Here is a 22,532-nt window from a genome sequence, read left to right as displayed (position 1 = left end):
TGCTTCACACTGATGAGGAGCCTGTTCCAGAGAATGTGAATTCTCTGAGATACATATTTGTCTCTCCAAAATGTCCTACTTATGTTGCAAGCAAAATTTAGGTCTTTTAATCTAGCAGTTCTGATGCTGTTTGTTTTGCAGATGTGCAAAAGATTCATCAAAACGTGGTCTAGGGATGCCTTGAAGTTCAGTCAAACATCACCACTCATAAGTGTGTATGATACCAAGTAATGAGATAGAGCTTTGAGGTGATCAGCATATGACATTGTGTTTATTCCCTGTTTTGTTTTTCTAAGGAAACTTTGTGGACAACCCAGTTGCTGCATGTTTCTGATCATGTAAATACCATATACCCTATGATCAGCCTAATGAGGGCTGAGTACAGTGGTATGATAACCTCTCTGAACCAAGATGCCAAGCCCTTGCTTATAAATTGAGCAGCATAGAAGGATTTTATTAATACTTTGTATGCATGTTGGTCAAAGGCTAAATTACTATTTACATGAGTTCTCAGATACCTGACTAGTGAATCAACTTTTAACGGTGTTTTATTGATGATGTTACCCAGAGTGTCAAACTTCTCAAAAGGTATTATAATGCATTTCTTTGTATTGCATTTTAAGCCATGGCTTTGGCACTTAGCATTTTCTGTATTAGACCTTCCTGAAGGGTGCTGTCATCTTGGGGGGATTCAATAACTGCTCCCAATTTGCAACCATCTGCAAACTTGGTTACCAGGAGGGCTTTGCCACTGGTTTTGACATCCAAGAAGTAGATGCAAAAGAAGACTGGGCCTAGCACATAGCCCTTGGAGATTCCCCTGGTGACTGGTGTCTTTGTGGAGGTGGCCTCATTGATTCTGACCTTCTGGAGCCTATCAGCCAGCTAGCTAGCTGTCATGTTATAAAGGGGTTTATACCTAGTTCTATAGGTTTTGAAAATGCTCATCCAATGTCTTAGACAGATCTGGTAGGCAGTGTGAACAGTTTTTTCCCTCATCCATTGCCTTAGTGACCTTTTCAAAGAAGTCCACCAGATTCAGTAAGCATGACCCTCCTTTGACAAAGCCAGACTGGGATGGATCCATATTCTGGAGGTCTCCTATCCCTTTGGTGATAATTTCTATGATAATTCTTTCCATGGCTTTGCAAGTAAGACTAGTCAGACTAATTGGTCTGTAGTTTCCAGGATCTGTTGAAAGTCCTCCCTTGTGAAAGGGGATGATGGTTGCAGTCCTCCATTTACATGGCACAAAGCCTGTTTTAAGACTATAGTTAACTAATGATTCCAGGGGTCCTGAAAAGTTATGTTCTATACCATGTAGGAGGCATCCCAGAATATTATCAGGGCCCATTCAGGCCATGTTCTTGGCTTCAGTGAGTGTAGCCAGTGCATGCTCCCTAGGTAAATTGGAGGAGTTATGTTTGAGGGTATTACTGGGCGCTGGTTGGGGATGAGGGAGGAGGTAAAGTTGGTACTGAATAAGTTTGCTATATCCCAGTTTTGGTTAATGTGGCACTATAAACCACCAGTTCAGCACATTGCTGTCTACTGCACTTGAGGTTTCTGACATAGCTGTAAGAAGGCCTTTTGTTTATCTTTTATCTGGGAAGATATGTTAACCTCAAAGTTGTCTTTGGTTGACCTAATTATCCCTCTTAGTTGCCTATTTAGTCTGATGAGAGAGTTTTATCTTTATGGGATTTACCCTTCCTGATTTCTGCCTAATATTTTTTTCTTTTTCTTCTATATCCTGTTTAATTTGGTATAATTTGGTATGACACCATGGTGGTTTGTTTCTGGAGCTAGTTCTTGGCTTACTTCTGGTAGGTACAGCATCCTTTATGCAGCCAATGCCATGACTGTACAGAGTTTCTGAGAGCAATTCAGCATAGGCTGGTATGTCCTTGGGGTTTGGAAGGGCAATGAATTTTGATAAAACCATCACTTAACTTTATTGCCTTGCTATATTTTAAATACTGTGGTTTGTTTTCTTTACCTTGTGTTTTACTTGCATTCTGCTTTAACAGCCAATTAAAACTTCAAAAGAGACCACAGCTCTCTCTCTTCTGAGTCAGGAAGAATTGTTTTCCCACCTTCCCACCCAGTTAAGGTTGTCTTGTTAAATACCACTGTCTTTCTAGTTGCCTGACCCTTATGTTAATTTGACCATATATCTCATTTCCTCTCTACTTTCACTGGCTTGTGTGAGTAATCACAAAATCATCATTTTGAAATCCCTCCCCTTCAACTATTTAAATTTATTGTCCATCCTACTGTATTCCATAGTACCAGAATACAAAAGTGACCACCCCTTTCAACCCATCTTGCTGTTTTAAAAATAGTAACTCTCCACTAAACCTTAACTTTTTAAACAGGTAAAACTTAAGTTGCCTACTTTCACATCTAACTTCTCTAGTGCACACTGCAGTGTGCATTTTTTTTTTCATCTTACCTTTAAGCATCCCTGTGACTAGCACTTTCTCTAATACCTGCTGGAAAGCACTAGGAAGCCTTAAACTGATACAAGCACTCAACTCTCCTTGTTAATAAGGAGAAATTAATACTAGGCACTAAACAGCCTATAATTGCAAAGTACCTTGCTAAGGTAAGGGAAAACAGCTCCTGTACTTTACAAAAAAAAAAAGCACCAAACCAAGCATGTCCAAGGGTCAGCTTCCGGTGCTTTCTCCTGTCCACCTGGTGAATCTGGGCATACTGGGGCAATTCGGCAATTGACTCATGTACACAGACAACCCTCTCCTCCTACCACCCAACACTACAACCTGTGAGAGATGCACTTACATAGCCAAAATGGAAGCAAAGCTCTCTCCACCCAAGATTGTGCTAAGAGGAGAAGGTTAACATCCACACTACACCTCAAGCAACACATATCCCTTCTAAACCCACACCACCAACACCCACATATAGCAACACTAAATCCACATATGCAGAGGTCCTTAACTGTAACCTGTCCAAGCAACAAGGACCTCTGAAGCTGAAACACAAAGAAACACCAATCACAACCAAAGTATCACATAGTTCATAACACCAATGTGCCACGCAGCAACAGCCCCTAAGGCAAGACAATGTACCTAACACTTTAGTTATAGGTGACTCTATAGTTCGGCACACTGATATCCCTTTCACTAGGTGGGACAAGGAGAAAATTACAGTCAGCTGCCTGTCGGGTGCCAGGATCAGCCACATAACACATGCACTCAAGTCACTCCACAGCAAGTACATATATGACTCTGTCATTGTCCATGTTGGAGTGAATGACTTGAGACATACCTCCGTGGACTACATGAAAAGAGACATGGAAGAGCTCTCAGATCATGTGGCCCAGACAGGTATGACCCTAGCCCTGAGTAGCATCCTGCCTTCGCCCAGAATAATACCACAATATAAGGACAAAATGATTGACTTCAACAATTGGCTAAGCTTCTTGTGTCATTCAAAGGGAATCCAGTATCTGTCTGCCTGGGACGACATGACTGACAGACCACAATGCTTTGCCAGAGATGGTCTGCACCTGTCGCCCCTGGGATTGAGGTTACTGGCTAAGGCTCTTGCCACCCCTATAGTGCCTTTCTTAGGCAAAGTTCAAAGGACAAAATCACCACCATAACAGGTAAAAGCATGCAAAATCTGAAGGTAATGCTACTCAATGCTAGAAGTGTAAACCTCAAAATGCACTCTCTCGAGGCACTCCTAAAAATGGAGAACATAGATATCTGTGCAGTAACTGAGACCTGGTTCAAGGCTCCAGAGAGCACCCCTGCAATGCCAGGCTACAACTCTTACCACACATTTCGGCCACCAAACCAGGACCGAAACACTAAAGGTGGAGGAGTGTCAATATTCACCAAGGATATTCACACCACCAGGCTAGTTGCCCAACACAATGCATCTGAAGTTCTCCAGGTGCAACTAACACTAGGTAATACTGCAATCCAAATTGTAGCTTGCTACAGATCCCCCACCATAGATTCTCACTACACCTTTCTAGACATACTGGAAAATATTAAGATAGAACCAAACACCCTAATACTAGGTTATTTTAACTACCCTACCATTATCTGGGAAAACTACTCATGTACCAACACCTTTGCCCAACGGTTCTTGGAATTCATAAATGCCAATGCCCTGGATCAACTAATCCATAGCCCCACCAGGGGCTCCAATATCCTAGACCTGGTCATTACCAACATGGGAAATTGATGCTCCACACCTATGGTCACCCCCTCGTTAGTCAGGTCTGACCATAAGCTAATCACCCTTAATATCCACATCCCACCCCCACCCCCCAGTAAGGAAATCTCCATAAAAAACTTCTCCAAAGCCATCTTCATGCTACTCAAGTCAGAAGTGACAAACTTCATGATACCCATGTAGACGGGAACTGAAAGTTCAACTGCTGAATGCTACACTAAGGCACTGTACGAGCACATCCACTCGTGCATGAATCGTGCCATATCAAATAGAACCAAGATGCTCTCATCCAAAAAAAGGAAGCCAATCTGGTGGTCCCCTGCCATAAACAAACTTTACAACAAAAGGAAGAAACTGTTGCAGAAAAGAGGAAAATCCCAGGATGCAAAAAACTCCCTTACCAGCCTCAGTAAGAAACTGAGATCCATCATAAAATTCTCCAAAGCTAGTTACGAAAATAAAATTGCTAAAGATTCCAAAGACAACCACAAGGCATTCTATAACTATGTCAAGAATCTAAATGGCAATGCTCAGATCTGCTCTGAGCTAAAACAGAATGGCATTAAATATACTGATTCCAAGGATATTGCCAATATCCAGATCGATTCAGTGCCAACTTCACCCCCCTTTCACCCCCTAAGTGGCACATCTCAATACCGGAAGATTGCCAAATTCTGGTAATAACGGCCACACAGGTAAAAAAAAGCACTCTCCAAAGTTAAGAATACAGCATCCATGGGACCAGATGACATCCCGGGCTGTGTACTGCATGAACTACAAAATGAACTGGCACCTCACCTAAGTGTCGTGTTTAATCATAGCCTCACCTCAGGTTTCATGCCCACTGAGTGGCGCAGAGCTACAGTTATCCCACGCCACAAGGGGGGATCCACCTTGGATCCCTAAAACTACTGTCTCATCAGTCTGACAAGCCTTATCTGCAAGGCCATGGAGCATATTATCATGGAACTTATAAACAAAGACATTGGCAACCTTCAAACACTGCACCCCACCCAGTTTGGGTTTGTGAAGGGCTGATCTTGCCACCTGAATCTGATTGACTTCTTCGAATCAGTCTCCAGAGCCATGGACAAGGGTAAGGTGGTCCACACAGCCTATCTAGACCTTGCCAAGGCCTTTGACACCATCCCCCACTCTGGAATCATAGATAAACTTACTAAGCTGGGCATTAATCCCTACGTCACCCAATGGGTTGCTAACTGGCTTACTGATAAAACCCACACTGTAAAAGTAGCCGACTCCAAATCCAGCTCCAGACAAGTGACAAGTGGAGCACCTCAGGGTTCAGTCCTGGGACCGCTCTTGTTTGGCATCTACTTCTCTGAAGTACAGGCCAACACAAAGGGACTCTGGCTAACAAAGTTCGCAGATAACTGAAAACTGGGAGCCATTATTGAATCCCCAAATGATGTGGATACTCTACAAAAGGGCCTCACAGAAACAGATGCTTTGGTGCCAGAGCCATGGGCTGAAGCTCAGTGCCAAGAAATGTATAGTTATCCCCTTTGGGAAAAAACATGTATCCATGAATTACCATATAGGTGGCAGTGCACTAAACACTGAAAGTGTGATAAGAGACTTAGGGACACAGGTGGACAGTGGTCTCACTTTCAATAACCACATCGCCACAACAGTCAGGAAATCCTTCTATTTGGCACACCTCATCACTAAGGGCTTTTCATCCAGAAAAAAAGAGGTAATTTTCCCACTGTACTCATGCCTCATTAGACCCATTATAGAATACAACGTCCCGTTTGGTATGTACCTCTCAAGACATCTGCAACAACTGGAAAGGCTGCAGAAATGCCTCACTAAAAGAATCACAGGCCTAAAGCAGATGCCCTACGCTGACCGCCTTAAAAAACTCCAGCTATACTCTGTCGCATATCGTCTACTCAGAGGTGATCTCTGCTTAACATACAAGGCCATGTCAAACCCAGAGCTGTGGGACATGCTACACTTAAAGAAATCCCAATCCCTCAGAGCCACATGCTCCAGGGATCTAAACCTTGTCATCACAATAAACAAAACATGCTGGAGGGATAGGTTCCTGACCCAGAGACTCCCCAGACTCTGGAATAGATTGCCCATACATGTCAAGCAGAGTGCCTCTTTGGCCATCTTCAAAAGGAACCTTGACGATTGGATGGGAGAAAGGAAATTCACCCCGGGGATCACGTCAGTCGCCCTGCTAGACAGGGGTCCAGGGAAGTAAATAGTGTGGGAAGAAATAGCCAGGGAATTGTTATGGCTAGGCTTGTATAGCCCCTAGGGCTGATAGCCTAGTACCAACCTATGAACCTATGAACACGTAACAGGTAATTTGCCTTGGAGTAGGTCTGTTGTTAGTTTTAATGGGTTTATGGAGTTGATTTTGATTTTGAAGGGGAAAGCTTTATTATTGGACCTTACCAGGTAGAAGAGACGTGGAGGGGAGTGCAGAATTCTCCCATATTTGTGATCACGAGGTCCAGTAAATTGGAGCCTCAAGTGAGCATATTCACCATTTGATCAAGGGTTTTTGTATTTTTGAAGTCCAGGAATCTCTGTGCCTGTAGATTTGAGGCCAGTCTATAGAGAGGTAATGACTTGAATGACACTATGGTGTAATGACAATGCATGTGTGATTTGGTGGATCCTGGCTCCAGATAAGCAACTAACAGTTATCTTCTCCTTGTTCAGCCTGTTTACAGGGACATCAGTATATCGTACAATGGAGTCCCTTATGATAAAGTCTTGAGAAGTAAGTTTGCTTGCCTTAGGGGCTTATTGTTTGAGGCTCCATTTAGAGTGACAGTATGTGTGGTGCTAGTGTTGTTTTTTCTAAGTGTCATTGGGCTTAATGAAGTATAGTTTTGACAGAAGGTGGTCTAGGTGATTTTTATTGTTTAGGAAGATTGCTCTTACATGCTTCAGCATGTTAGTCTATGAGTGTGTGTTGTGTGCTATGTGAGATGGATGTTGTGTGTATGGTTTTGAAAACCTGATCTGGACTTGTATGTGAGAGTTTAGTCTCCATTGTCATTGTAATTACATCTCTCGTATAGTGTCTGATTCTTTAAGGGTTAAGTGGTTGTTATTAAACGTGACACAATTGCTACACTGTCTCAAGATGCCCATGTCCACCAAGCTGGCTACAGAGAAGCTAGTAAATTGTATATCTATAATGTCCAGTCCTTTGATCTGTGAGCTACAAGTGGGTAGTGTATTGGGGTTAGAAGACTATTCAGTGTGCTTTGTTTGTGCAGACTAATAAGGGTGCTTTATTACTGCACATGAAGCGAAACAGTATTAAATTCTACTAACTTTAATGTTTACACAATATTTAATTCTAGTAAATCTGTAAGTATTGCCACTCAGAGCCCAACTAGCTGCTCTAACCTTGTTGACGCACATTGTATTTGCATTATATTGCTTCTTTACAGGTTATAGTTTTGTGGCAGGGACGTCGGGAGGCATACGCACTGTACTGATTTCAGTACAACTTTTTAGAAGGGGGGTAGCTTTTTTGAAAAAAAAATTTTTCTTCCTTTTTTTTCTTTTTTAAAGGGTGTTGGCTCCTTTAAGGAGGATACCAGCCAGTCGGAAGTGAGTCACATCATGCTCTGACTGGCTGCTGCGGAAAAACACGCGAAATGGATTATCAGGCGAGCAGAGCAGAAAGTTACTTGGAAGGCAATCAATCAGGTAAGAGTGGGAAGGCAAGCAAGTGTGTGGGAAATGTAGTTTGTAAAGCAAGGCAAGTGTGTTGGCATATAGATCATCTTTAGCAGCAAGCAGGAAATGTGTCGGTTAAAGATATTTTATATATACAATTTCGTTGTACTGCTTTATTGAACGCCTAACTGCATATATTTGGGCAAGAACAGTAACGGAGTGCTATTCAAAGCATTTTATACGTAAATGTATGTTAGTGCTGTTTTATTCCAAAGGAACTCTTTAATTACTTAATTGAACGTTTAACTATATGCATTTGGGCAAAAACAGAAATGGAGTGCTGTTTAAAGCAGATTATACATTCATACGTAATGTAGTGCCCGCTTTACTTCAAAGGAACTTTTATTTTGTGTAAGACTGTCCACTTTTTTGAGTCAGTGTGGTCGGTTTCTTGTTTATACAGTTTGTTAGTTTTCATTGCTTGGTCACAAAGTGTGAAGGCAATCCATCACGAACAGTGTATGTGTAAATGTTATACAAAATCATACCTTCTATACCCTTTGTTGCAGCTCCTTTATTTTGCCATAAGAACAGATAGCATGTTTTAATCTTACTCCAGCAGGAGAAAAAAATATCCAGTAAAATGACATTTGGAGGAGATAACTGGGGTCCAGGAAGTAAATACTGTGGGAAGAAATAGCCAGGGAATGTTATGGGCTAGGCTTGATAGGCCCTAGGGCTGGCAATCTATGAACTTGAAAAAAGCTACTCTTTTCGTATCTACTGTCTCCATGTTTCCTTTGAACTTGCATTGTCATGTGGCTTAGAGGCACTTGGCTAAGGACTTGCCATAATTATTCATACATCTTATATTGTCAAGTACATTTTATATCACTGACTATTATTTACATACCAATAGCCAGGGAAATATCGCTACTGCTAGTGACTACCAGCAATTTTTTCTCTCTTTGTGCTTGCCAATGACCTCATTCATCAAAGTCTTATTGAAAATGCTGGTTGATGCTAAAATAGACTGACTAGAAGCTGGTACAACTACAGCAACAAGTGACTGTGCTGACCAGTGTAGACAATAATCCCAATCATGTGCCTGCCACAAAAGCTAACCACTGAGCATGATCTGGATCCAGCCTGGTCATGATTGACTGCACTGAATGCAGTTATTCTTGACAAATATCTTGTTATCCTAGCTGACAGAAAAGGTTCTGAAAATGGAGATGGAAATGGAGGGAAATTATTACATAGACTATAACAAAAGGTTAAAAGGACTTTAGCTAGGGCTGATGATATAACCAGTACAATAAACAAACAATAAAATTATATAACTGGACTTTTAGTGCTGCCAAACTGGTAGTGCATAAATACCCTGAAAAACATTTCAAAGCTGTGACTAGAACATAAGAACAATAAATGTAAAGTGTTAGCAATTTTAGTAGGACAGGTTTAAATAGCTTTGCCTAATATGTTTTCTGTGAAATGAAAATGCAGCAAGTAATGTGTTAATTCATTTCAGATGGGATGGCTCATATAACATTGAAGAGCATGTTAGTAGTAGAAATGTGAATAAATGTAGTGTTACTGTGATAGACAGCTACAATAACTCATTCAAGAGACTCAATCCACGAAGTGTGTTGGAAGCAATCAATCCACTGTGTGTGTAAATGCCCCAAACAAAATACACTGCTGCTGCTGGCTAGAGGTGTTCAGGCTCAAACCCTATACCTTTGCTTTAGGGTAAGAAGAGCCTAAAGTCCCTAACCACCATTTCTGAACTTTTTTCAGATTTGCTTTTCTAACAGTTGTGAGCTATGGAGAAGTGAGAACTGAGAACTGAAGTTGTATTTCCCCATTATTGTTTTGTTTTTGGGTTTTGTGCTAAGGTGTGAAGTGAGAACTGAATTTGTATTCCCTCATTATTGGCTTTGTTTGTCCAGGTTTTTTTGTGCTAAGAGGTTGAGAGCTATCTAAATGATAGCCATTAAGTTTGTCTTCCTGTTTTTTCAAACTGCTGATTTAGCATAGACTTGGTATGTTGCACTGACTATAGTGCATATGGGTCTGGGGTCAAAAAATCTAGCAACTTTCAAAAATTATGCAAATGTTTAAAATGTGTCCCTGTTTTTGTCCCTCCCAATAAATGTTAGCTTTTTCCAGATTTGTTGTGCTGCAAAGTTCAGAGATACAGCTCATTTGACAAGGAGCTGAGATCTGCAGGGGAACTAAAGTTCAGTGCTGCTTATGCTGAGTCTGTTTGTACTGTTAATAGCACAACAGGCAGTGTACATGTGTTTGATGCAGAAGGCTGTGTTTGCTGCAGAAGGCTGTGGTTCTTCTCCCACAGTATGTAGGCGCATTGCTAATACTGTGCTGCAGTCCATTTTGGCGAAAATATCTAGTAGTAACTATGAACCTGTTATCAGTTTGCCATCCATTCCCTATTGCAATATTACTAGTGTATCATTGTTTTAATGCAACATAGGCAATTTATTCCTCAAGGGCAACATATTTGTGTTGTTTGCTAGCAGCAGCCTCTTCATTAGTTACATATTTCTCTAATGTGGAATTATGTAGATGGATTTTACTAGTTCATTGAGATTGTTTATTGATACTGGTGGACTGTAGAAGTTTATGATGGAAGAGCATGTATGTGTTTCATGTGCAAGGGGCTTATGAGTTGAAAACAGCCCAAGGTAAATCTTTATCTGCCACTGGCAAAATGTATTTTTTTTTTAATGTAGGTTTCAATGCTGTTTCAATGAATGTGAGTTTCAAGGGCAGAGCAGTTTTAATGCTAAGTCTAGTTTCATTGTGAGACTGCATTGCTTTGTTTAGCAGATATTTATTGGTGTTTGTGTTGTAAAATGCAAAATAAAACTTTTCTGGCAAATCATTTAGGAATGAAGTCACTAAATAATGACCAACGTTAAGTTTCAGACATCATAATCTTCAGAAAAATGCATGCAAAAGCAAGACCTGATAGTCTATCAACTGTCTTAAGTTTTTACAAGATCAATTTTTAGTACTGTTTGTATGTTTCCCCCAATATATTCGGTCTTGTCCAGATTTCCTGCATTAAGAGGTTGAGAGGTATGTGCAAATAAATTGCTTTACAGAATTAGGAATATCCAAACCTCTCAACTGTCCCCAATTTTGGCTCAAAGTGTTGCTCTCCCCCTAATAATCTCTCCGCAAAATAGCAATTTTGGAAGAAAACGTGGAGGGTTTACTTTTATAAATAACTGTAATGATCAGAGTTTTACATTACATTTATTTCAGGAATGCATGTAGATTCTCTAATTTTGTCAGCTGCTCTAAGTTAACTGTGCTCATATTAAAATGGTGTCCTTTCTTTGACAGGTTCCCAGCTGTATTGTCTGGCAATTTTGTATTTTTGCATCACATTTTTGGTCTGTTTTTCATAAAATTGCGGTTTTCTGGCAAATTAGTGGCAAATTGTTAAAGACTGAAGTTAGAAAATAATGGCAGACATTTGAGTTTCAGATTTCATACCCTTCAGAAAATTCATACTAATGCAAGACCTACTACTATTCTATTATCTTTTTAAGAGCAATATTTAAAAAAATGTCCTTATTTTTGGGCCTTTGCCTCAGTTTTATTTGAGTTTGTTGCTTTAAGAGGTTGAAAGGTGTGTGTGTGTGTGTGTGTGTGTGTGTGTGTGTGTGTGTGTGTGTGTGTGTGTGTGTGTGTTAGGTAGGTAGCATACCTCTCAACTGCCCAAATTTTGCAGAATGTCCAGATTTTTGCCCCATATTTTTTGTCTGTTCCTCATAAATTTTGTGATTTTCCAGAAAATCATTGAAGGCTGAAGTTGCTAAATAATGACAGATATTTGAGTTTCAGACTTCACGCCCTTTAGAAAAATTAATACTAGCACAAATCCTGTTATTCTAGCAACTTTCTCATACTAGCACAAATCCTGTTATTCTAGCAATTTTCTAAGTTCATGACAGCATTATTTAATATCTGTCCCTGTTTATTTTAGGCTTTGTCTATATTTCTTGCACTAAGAGGTAGGTAGGTAGGGGTGTGTGTGTGTGAATGAAACATCCTAGTTTGGGGTAGCAAGTGGTTAGTAATTTACTCAAGCTCAAAACCTGTACCTTAGAGAAAACAAAAGCATAAATTCTCTACACCGACTACCATGCTTCATCTTTTAAAGAATTGACTTTCAGGTTAATTTACAATTCAAGGAACCGAATTTGAGTGAATTTATATTATATTACTGAAGAGGCATTACAGCGAATGCCTCTTCATCGACACTAAAAGAGCGAACCGTGAATTACAAGAATGGCCGTAGCTTGGCTGGGGAGGGGGGGTAGCAGTTTGAGAGCTGTTTGTACAAATTTGAAAATCCTAGCTACACCCCTGTTTTGTGGATCATTCTGCAGAGAATATTTGCTTTATTGGTGCTTGCTACCATACAGGTCACTGCTAACCCATGCAATCATGCAAAATGTAAACCTGCACAGAAGAAAAAAAAACAGAAAACTAAATAATTAGCCCTCTGGCCAATAAAATGACTACATTATGAGTCCTTTTGTGTATTTACAAACTCAGATAGACCAGGCAAACACGTCCTGCCACAAGATGAATAAACCCAGTCTTCTTGATGTAAAAAGACAGTAGAAGAGACCCATAACTGCAATGCTAACACAAGCCACTTAAACAACTAGCTGGGAATCCCCTGCTGAATGTAATTTCAAAACAGTAACAGATAGAGGAGGAGCATTTTTTAATTCAGTGAAATGCACACATAAAAGCAGGAAACAAAAGCAGTCATTAAAATAACAAGTTCAACAATCAAAGTACTTAACTTTCCTTGGATGGCACTGGATACAAGTAAAACACTTCAGAAATGCAGGCTAGGACTACAAGCTTTGCTGAGCTCCAAGAAAATGAGCAAAAGATGGTATAGTGTATAGGAGTTTTACTCAAGAACAATACATACTGGTTTGCTGGGTGGGCACTCAGTATCATGGGTTTATGGAAAATAATAGGTGGGAAGAGTACATAAATAGCTTATATAATGGCCAGTATCATTGAAAGAATGGAGAAAGGGACTTTGGAAATCAGATAATCATACAGGATGGAGGGCAGAGTCACAGCCTTATAAAACAACAACAGCAGAAGGTTGAGATGGTTGGGAAATGTTTCAAGGAACAAGGCTAGCTATCAAATTAAGGCAATATTAGAGCTCTTTGAGAGACTTTAGCTTAATGTGTTAGAGAGGGATGGGGCAGACACAGACTGCAATCAGGTAAATGATAAGCAGAATATAAAACAACTGAAGCACAAACTGAACCAGAGAAAATCTTCTCAGTATTGAATTTCTACTACAGTATAAGGCACCAGACTATGCAGAGTAATTTACCAGTAACACTGTTTATGAAAAATGCAGTAATAAATAACTGAGGCATAAATCTGGTAGTAGGAGTATGCAGTTCTGCCATAACTGTGAATTAAACTACAAGTCTTTGGCCCAACAGGGTTTAAAATACAAGCAAGCAATGATGCCAGCAGGGTGGGCCTTATAGGGAAATAACATTATACTTAGGTGAGGTATTAGGCTTCCGCTCACCTAGAAGGTCTATTATTTCCCTACAATGAAACCATGGAAGACAATGGCCTCTGAATTCATATTTATTGATATTGCCTTGGTGCATGTTGCATTAATGTGTTTAATTATCATCTTATGTCTTTGCTTGCATTGATTAAAAATAGACCATTTTATATATTGTAATATATTGTTCTGGAAGTGGTTACACTATTCCTTCAAATATAGTCGTATCACATGTATAGAGATTGGCATGTCAGACATTATCAGTGAAAGAGTAAAATCTATACAGTTTAGTTTTAAACTAAAATAATAATCACGTGAAGCATTAATTGCTGTTCTGATATTTGATCATAAGATATCTTTATTGGTTTGCTATTATTTATATGCATTTTCCAAACAGGATGGGTTGTTGAGGAGAAGGAAGTCTGAATGAGGAGGTCAAAGACAGAATCAGAGGGGCTGCAGCCAACTGGCACAGAGTGTCAGGTGTAGCATATGACAGAACAATGACAAAGCAGGTGAAAAGTAAAGTGTACAAAACAATGGTGTGACCACTACTACTGTATGTTACAGAAACCTGGGCAGTAAAGGCAGAGCAGTTGAGGAAGCCAAATGAGATGGAGATGAAGTGCCTAAGATGGGTGGTAGGATGCAGTGAGTTAAGCCTTCTGAGAAATTACAAAAGATAAGTGCTTATTTTCAACTATTTTCTACACATTCTGATTAACTAAAACAATATTTGCTGCATATCTGTTTGTATATACTGTGCAACTGTATCTTACTGCATTTTTAGAATGTCTGCTAATTAAATTCCTCGTACAACTGTAGCTATTGTTCATCTGCTTGTTTTGTTCATTTTACTTGTTTGTTACACTTGAAAACTACTAGCATAGACTAGGTTCAGGCTTTTGCTGAATCTGGTACTGTTTGTGACTTTGGAGCTTGTAAAACAGTTAATCTTTTCTTTGGAGAGGCCACCCTGTGCCCTCATGGGAGGAAGGTACAATTTGGACTGATCTAGCTAGAGTTACTGTTGGCAGTGCTCTGTTTAGGGCATTTTGATTGGATAATTTGAACTTTGGCTGTTTCCTGTTTTCTGCTTTAATAAGCCTCTGTTTGAACTGGTTTGTGCTTGTTTGAGCCTCTTTGTGCATTGAGCAGCATCACGCACTACTGTGCAGAGGGGTTGCCGGTTAAAGATACCTGCTCTCTAGCCCCAAAAATATTACCTAAACCAGCGCTCTTTGTACCTAAACTTATACCTGCCCCTGCCGTATTCCCTCTTCAACTTTTAGAGCCAGACCAGGATTCTTCCTAGGCCCATGAACTGTCAGTTCCCTCCTTTTCTCCAACCAGCCTGGTTGACATGGGTCTACTGAGGCAGTGTAGCAACTGCCTCATGTACACTGAAAAACCCTCTACTTCTAAATCATTCCTATACCATTTACGAGAGATGCACCTACATTATGAATGTGGAATCACAGCTCTCCTGTGCAACAGATAGCAATACAGAATAGGTTGTCAGCCCACCTACCACAACTCCTACTCACAACACACAGCATACACATAGACCAACATATGCAGAGGTACTCACAAAACCTTTACCTAAACACCAGAGACCTCCAAAACACATATTTACTAAACCAACCATAACACCCAAAACACACAATACACATAATGACACAAACACAAATGTCTCACCATCAAAGCCCATAAGGAAATGCAAATCCACTCCAAATATTTTAGTCATAGGAGACTCTATAGTGAGACACACATACATCTCCCTCACAAGGCTGAAGAAGGAGAATGTCACAGTCAGCTCTCTTTCTGTTGCCAGAATTCATCAGATCACGCACGGACTCAGGTGTCTCAACAACAAGTACTGTTATGATTCGGTCATAGTACATGTTGGTTTGAATGACTTGAGATGTACCTCCCTGCACTACATGAGGAGAGATATGAGTGAGCTCTCTGATTATGTGTCTCAGGCTGGTATATCTCTAGCCTTAAGCAGCATATTACCCTCACTTAGGATGATACCACAATATAAACAGAAAATCATTGACGTCAGTAATTGGTTTAGTTTCTGGTGTCATTCTAAGGGGATCCAGTTTCCATCAGCCTGGGATGGCATGATCGATAGACCTTAATGCTTTGCCAGAGATGGTCTTCATCTGTCACCCATAGGATTTTGGCTACTGGCAAAGGCCCTTGCCACTCCCATAGTGACTTTTTTAGGCAATGTCGCAAGGGCAAAATTCCCGATGTAAAAATTTCATCAAAAAACAACTTCAAGGTCATGCTGTTAATGCTAGGAGTCTTTGCATGAAACTGCACTCTCTGGAAGCAGTCCTCACCTTGGAAGACACTGACATCTGTGCTGTCACAGAGAACTGGTTCAAGATTTCATACAGAATATTCAGAGGCGATCTCTGCCTTGCGTATAAGGCAATCTCTGAATCTGCTTTACTGGAAATGCTACATATCTGTAAGTCCAATGGCACACAGGTTACTTGCTCTAAAGACCTTAACCTGGTATATGACATTAAACAAACCTGCTCGAAGGACAGTTTTGCCTCCCAGAGGTTATCGCACCTCTGGAACAGACTCCAAATTCATGTCAATCAGGGCACATCTTTGGCACTCTTCAAGTGCAATGTGGACAATTGGGTGGGTAATCATAAATTACTCTCTCGAAGCACTGCTAAAAATGGACAACAGCGATATATGAGCCGTAACTGAGACCTGGTTCACAGCTCCAGAGAGCACCCCTGCGATACCAGGCTACAACTCTTACCACACTTTTCAGCCACCAAACCAGGACAGAAACACTAAAGGCAGAGGAGTGTCCATTTTCACAAAGGATATTCACACCTTCAGCCTAGTTGCACAACACAATGCATCTGAAATTCTACAGGTGCAACTAACACTAGGTAAGACTGCAATTCAAATTGTAGCTTGCTACAGAATCCCCACCATGCTCTAAGATTCTCACTACACCTTTCTAAACATACTGGAAAATATTAAGATACAACCAAACATCCTAATACTGGGTGATTTCAACTACCCTGCCATTAACTGGGAAAACTACTCAGGTACCAATATCTTTGCCCAACAGTTCCTGGAATTCATAAATTCCAATGCCCTGGATCAACTAATCCATAGTCCCATCAGGGGCTGAAATATCCTAAACCTGGTCATTACCAACATGAGGAGACTGATGTTCCACACCAGTGGTCACCCCCTCGTTGGTCAGGTCTGACCATAAGCTAATCACCCTTGACATCCACATACCACCCACACCCCCAGTAGAGAAACCTCTATAAAAAAGTCTCCAAAGCTAAATTCATGCTACTCAAGTCAGAAGTGACAAACTTCATGACACCCATGCAGACGGGAACTGAAAGTTTGAATGCTGAATCCTACACTAAGGCACAGTACGAGCACATCCACTCATGCAAAAATTGTGCCATTCCAAATAAAACCAAAATGCTCTCTTCCAAAAAAAGGAAGCCAATCTGGTGGTCCCCTGTCATAAACAAACTATACAATGGAAGGAAATATTGCAGAAAAGAGGAAAATCCCAGGATGCAAAGTACTCCCTTACCAGCCTCAGTAAGAAGCTGAGATCCCTCATAAAATCCTCCAAAGCTAGTTGCAAAAATAAAATTGCCAAAGATTCCAAGGACAACCACAAGGCATTCTATAGTTATGTCAAGAATCTAAATGGCAATGCTCAGATCTACTCTGAGCTACAACAGAATGGCATTAAGTATACTGATCCCAAGGATATTGCCAATATCCTGGCAGATCAATTCAGGCCAACTTCACCCCCCTCTCACCCCCTAAAGGTCCCATCTTAATACCAAAAGATTGCCAAATTTCTGTAATCACGGCCACACAGGTAAAAAATGCACTCTCCAAAGCTAAGAATACAGCATCCATGGGACCAGATGACATCCTGAGCTGTGTACTACATGAACTACAAAATGAACTGGCACCAAGTGTCATGTTTAATCATAGCTTCACCTCAGACTTCGTGCCCAATGAGAGACGCACAGCTACAGTTATCCCACTCCACAAGGGGGAACCACCTTGGATCCCAAGAACTATTGTCCCATCAGTCTGAAGAAGCTGATCTGCAAAGCCATGGAACGCATTATCATGGAACTTATAAACAAAGACATTGGTAACCTTCAAACACTGGACCCCACCTAGTTTGGTTTCATAAAGGGCTGATCTTGTCTCTTCAACCTGATTGACTTCTTCAAATCAGTCTCCAGAGCCGTGTACGAGGATAAGGTGGTCCACACAGCCTATCTGGGCCTTGCCAAGGCCTTCAACACCATCCCCCACTCTGGAATCATAGATAAACTTACTAAGCTGGGCATTAATCCCTACATCACTCGATGGGTTGCCAACTGGCTTACTGACAGAACCCATACTGTAAAAGTAGCTGACTCAAAATCCATCTCCAGACAAGTGACAAGTGGAGTACCTCAGGGTTCAGTCCTGGGACTGCTCTTGTTTGGCATCTACTTCTCTGAAGTACAGGCCAGCACTAAGGGACTCTGGCTAACAAAGTTTGCAGATGACTGAAAACTGGGATTCATTATTGAATTCCCAAATGATGTAGAAATTCTACAAAAGGGCCTTACAGAAACAGATGGTTGGTGCCAGAGTCATGGGCTCAAGCTCAATGCCAAGAAATGTATAGTTAGCCCCTTTGGGAAAAACCATGTACCCATGAATTACTGCATACGTATCAGTACACTAAACACTGAAAGTGTGATAAGGGACTTAGGGACAAAAGTGGACAGTGGTCTCACCTTTGACAACCACATCGCCACAACAGTCAGGAAATCCTTCTATGTTGCACAGCTCATCACTAAGGGCTTTTCATCCAGTAATAAGGAGGTCATTGTCCCGCTGTACTCATCTTTCATTAGACCCATTATAGAGTACAACACCCCATTTGGTATGTACCTCACAAGACATCTGCAACAACTGCAAAGGCCACAGAAATACCTCACTAAAAGAATCACAAGCCTTAAGCAGATGCCCTATGCTGACCGTCTAAAAAAACTCCAGCTATACTCTGTCACATATTGCCTACTCAGAGGCAATCTCTGCTTAACATACAAGGCCATATCAAACCCAGAGCTGTTGGACATGCTACACTTAAAGAAATCCCAATCCCTCAGAAACACATGCTCCAGGGATCTAAACTTGGTCATCACAATGAACAAAACATGCTGGAGGGATAGGTTCCTGACCCAAAGACTCCCCATACTCTGGAATAGACTGCCCATACATGTCAAGCTGAGTGCATCTTTGGCCCTCTTCAAAAGGAGCCTTGACGATTGGATGGGAGATAAGAAATTCAACCCGGGGATCACATCAGTCACCTTGCTAGACAGGGGACCTGGGAAGTAAATATTCTGTGAAGAAATAGCCAGGGAATTGTTATGGTTAGGCTTATACAGGCCCTAGGGCCGATAGCCTAGTACCAACCTATGAACCTATGAACCAGGGTGTTCCACCTGTGTCTCTCTTGGACAGGGGCAATAGGTGCTGATCATGAAAACAAGGGCAGAACTTGGTAGGCTTATAAAAGCCCTAGGACCATTATCCTAGTAACTTCCTATGATCCTATGAAATGAGGACATAAGAGCAGAAGCTAAAGTAGCTCCAATTACAGAAAAGGTCAAACAGGACAGATTACTGTGGTTCAAGCATATATGTAGAAAAGCAGAAGACAATCTGATGAAGAAGATTTGGGCCAGACAGGAAGAAGGCAAGAGGAAATTAGGGCATCCAACAAAAAGATGAATAGATTGTATGAGAGAAGACCTGCAACAGTCAGACATGAGTGCTGAAGAAGGCAGGATTGTGGCATTGAATAGTAACAGAGAGATGGTGACAGTTGTCACGACACCTCAACCCCATACAGAAAATGGGAAAAAAAGCAGGGTTGATGCTGATGATGACGATTTCCAACCAGCTTGGAGCACTGTCCTACATAAACCTTTTTCAGACACAGCCACAGGAATCAGTCAGCTGTTAGTATAAATTCCTAGAGCCTGTCTTCTCCTTGTGCATCTAAAAATACTTCCAACCCTCCACCAGCACTTGCTGTATCATCTGATTTCTATCATCTGACGTTGCAACAGGAAAGCATTTCTCTACTGCTCTGAACAAGACAAAGTCACTTCATCACTTAGATCTTTTTCATATACCATTTTCTGCAAAACAACATTCTCCAGACCACTTTCCTGAAGAACAATAACTTCTGACTGTAAAAGCTCCACCCTGCAATATTTGCAATATCAGCAACAGAAACAATATTTGCAGAATCTCCATTTTAAAACATTTCCATCTGCTTGTTCTCTGCATCTACCAGCAGTACTCTCCCATTCTCCATTTTCCTCTCTTCTTGCAGCAGCCCTTTGGCCCCAACCATAGACAAAAAGCAGGGGACATTCCTACAACTCCCTGGCTGGTATAAATATCACCTCATGCCTCCCCCCTGAAACCCCACATAGGGGGCTGTGCCCCCAACACCCCCAGCTATTTAAATATACCAACTCCAAGATCACACTACATCAAGGAAAAGGGAAACTTACCCATTCTGAGCTGTATGGAGATCTCTGCTTAACCGATTCAATGTTTTAAAACGTCGATTATATGGTCTCGGCCATATGAATTTCGACATTTTAAAATATCGAGCTTGTAAAGTGAATCCATATATATATATATATATATATATATATATATATATATATATATATATATATATATATATATATATATATATATATATATATATATATATATATATATATATATATATGGGTTTACGTCACTTAATTGAAGAACTCAACTCAAAGCCTGCCATTCAACACTGTAAAATGTATGGGTTCAAGGCTAATAACAAGGGGGTCTTTTAACCCTAGCCATATTTATCAAAGAGGAGAATTAAGCCTTGCACCTTGTATCTGCATGGTAAACACCTAAATCATTAGACCAGTCCCCCACATTGTAGATTTATAGTTTCATGGCTAAGTACTACACTAGCTATCCTTGCTGGCCAGTTTAAGCATTGCCATTTTCCATTTTGGTACTTGAATGAACCTATCCCATTTGATGTTAGATTAGCCTAACTCATCTCATGGCTGATAATAATATATTATTCCCAGTAGGAATAACTGGGATCATACCATATATAATTTAAAGGGACCATTGCATTGGACAAGGCATTTTGAAGCTGCCTCTGTCAATTAGTAGTACAAGGGGCAGTCCTGGGTTAAATTATCTATTACCATTCACAGCAAAGTGAGCTTAAATATGGATAAGAATAAGCTTAGTTTTACTCGCATGGAGAATCTAGTCAAGAGAAGTGTCTATCTGCAAGATATACCTTTCCCTACAAACCATTCTACTGATGTTGCAAAAGAAGTTTAGATTTCCTAGCCTGAGCATTTTGGATGTTGCTTGACTTGTTGATGTGCAGTAGGTCCATCAGCATTGATTCAAAGGACGTTTTGCATGCCAGACACAGGTCTCCCTTTAGCAGTTTGTACAATACCAAGTATATTGACAAGGCTTTGAGTCATTCCATATAAGATTTAAGGTTTAGGTACTGTATTCTTTTAGCAAGGTATATCTGTAGGCATTACAGTTGTTAAATGTGTCTGGACAGCTACATGCCAAAGGGGGAGGTATACTTAATGAATGGCCTAACGAGAGCTGAGTAAAGGGGAACAATGACATCCCTAGATTTAGACATAATTACTTTGTTTATAAGTTGTGCAATGTAGAACGGCTTTCTTATGGTAGCAGACTCGTGCTGGTCAAAAGTTAAGTCACTGTCCACAAAGTTCTCAAAGTTCTTAAATCCTGAACAACTGGGTTAGCTCTTACTGGTTTATTGCCAATGTGGTAGTTACTTGGGGTAGATGACTTTACAAGGGATAGGATAATGCATTTTTTTATATTTAGTTTCAGTCCATGATTTTGGCACCAGTTATTTGTGACAATCTTCCTGCAGGATGGATAAGTTATTTGGGAATTCAGTGACAGCTCTTAGTTTTCTGTCATCTGTAAACCTAGTCAGCCAGAGCCCTTTGATATTGTCTTTTACTATAGAGAAGTAGATGACAAGCAATAGTGGTCCCAGCACTGAACTCTTGGGGACTCCACTGGTGACTGGTCTCTTTGTGGAGATAGCTTCCCCTGTTTTGATCTCCTGCATCCTGTATTTGATCCAGTTGGCAATTCAGCAGGTGACATAGCAGTTTATTCCCAGTTTATTTAGCTTTTCTACTATGTTTTATATTCCTTTAGTCTGCAGCAGTTCTGGGTTAATTTCCACAGCCTTCAGGCCTCCATTTGCCTACAGTGTCCTCCTTAGCAGGTCATTAAATTAGACAGGGGTGAGAAAGAAATGGGATCCTGTAGATCTGTGCTTTAGCTTGGTTACAAATTGTGTTTATATCTCTATCTCTATCTATATGATCTATTAAGACACTGGTGGCAGGAAATACACAAAAACTCACTTTTATTTGGCTGACAAACTAAATATCAGCTCACTTGGCATTACAAAACACAACAAAAACAGAACCTTCATTAGTTCACCAGTACATAAAGTCCTCTCCAGATCCTGGCTGTCCCATAACTTGCAGGATAGTCACAGGCATCTTTCTTAGGCCACACTTTCAATTTCAAGCTCAGGTGCTTGAATAATATAGTTCCAGCAGGTGTTTCTTCGAGGTCTTTTCTTCAACTGTACAGATCAAATACTTCCATCAAGAACAGTACTTCAGTGATGGTCCTCAAGTTTGCCCCAGTTGGGCACTCTCTCAACCCACACTTCCAAGTCTTCCTTTATGCAATTCATACTGTTCCTCAGTGAAAAACTACCTTACTGATTTTAACCTGCCAAGCTACTCTGTTTCAAACTAAAATAAAGTCCATATCATTGGCTAATAGTTTGTGGGAACCAGTGTAATAATATTCTTACTCTTTGCATTGCTATGCATGT

Source organism: Protopterus annectens, chromosome 5.part0 (genome assembly GCF_019279795.1).
Source record: "Protopterus annectens isolate FY-2018-M chromosome 5.part0, PAN1.0, whole genome shotgun sequence".
Taxonomy (NCBI): Eukaryota; Metazoa; Chordata; order Ceratodontiformes; family Protopteridae; genus Protopterus; species Protopterus annectens.
The sequence above is the reverse complement of the archived record's forward strand: the minus strand, read 5'-3'. Positions refer to the sequence as shown.